This window comes from Nannospalax galili, unplaced genomic scaffold (genome assembly GCF_000622305.1).
Source record: "Nannospalax galili isolate Female #2095 unplaced genomic scaffold, S.galili_v1.0 C48097747, whole genome shotgun sequence".
Taxonomy (NCBI): Eukaryota; Metazoa; Chordata; class Mammalia; order Rodentia; family Spalacidae; genus Nannospalax; species Nannospalax galili.
Window position 1 is genome coordinate 1 of NW_008461104.1, and position 745 is coordinate 745.

General features: G+C 69.8%; 1 long non-coding RNA gene across 1 annotated transcript; it reads right to left on the reverse strand.

Annotated features, from left to right (window-relative positions):
* Window positions 1-47: 47 nt before the first annotated feature.
* On the reverse strand, window positions 48-570 carry LOC108490386. The gene is made up of 2 exons (XR_001872278.2): window positions 444-570; window positions 48-162 (listed from the first exon to the last, which is right to left on the reverse strand). It is a non-coding gene; the product is annotated as an uncharacterized LOC108490386 (long non-coding RNA).
* Window positions 571-745: the final 175 nt, after the last annotated feature.

The following is a 745-nucleotide window of genomic DNA, read 5'->3' on the forward strand; positions in this document are numbered from 1 at the left end:
CTGGCACAGAAGGGCGGGGTGGGGAACCCGGGCAGGGGCGCACTCACTCTCTTTGGTCGGCAGGGTGTTCTTTTCCTGCGTCTCGGTTTTCTTCAGCTTGGCCTTATCGAAGCTGGCGATTTCTCCCATGTCCGGCTTGTCTGCCATATTCTTACAACAATCCTGGTGGGCAAGCCAAGGCGACTGTGGGTGGCCTGGGGCTTGGAAGAGGACCAGCGTCCCCTCGGTCGCGCGCTCTGGGCCTACGCCTCTCGACGTGGCACTCCAGGCAGCCCGGCAGCCGGGGCTGGTCCGCTACCCCCCCACCTCCAGGGCGTGGCCCACCGGGTCCCCGAGATTCCCGCCCCGCCAGGTCTCGGGTTGCAACCCAGGATACGCTCCCGCCGGCTGCATGCACCCCAAGTCCACCTCAGCCCTGCCCCGAGGCCAGCGCTGAGCCTCACCGTAGAGTCCCACTCCGAGCCCGCGCTGCTAGTGCTCCCACTCGCGTCGCTGCAGCAAGAGACAAAAGAGCGGCGCCCGCCCCTCGCCTTATATATGCCGCTCCCCGCCCCGCCCCTCGCCCGCCGCAGCGGGGGGCGGGCCCAGCCCGAGGGGGCGTGTCCATCGCAGGCCGCTCCCCTCCCCAGCCCGCGGCTCTCCTAGGCTGCCCGGGTGCCGCCCTTCCCGCCCCGTAGCCCTGTACGCTGTGCTCCCGTGGGGGCGGCAGGCACCCGCTCCTGGAGTTCTCGTCCTGCCGCATCTC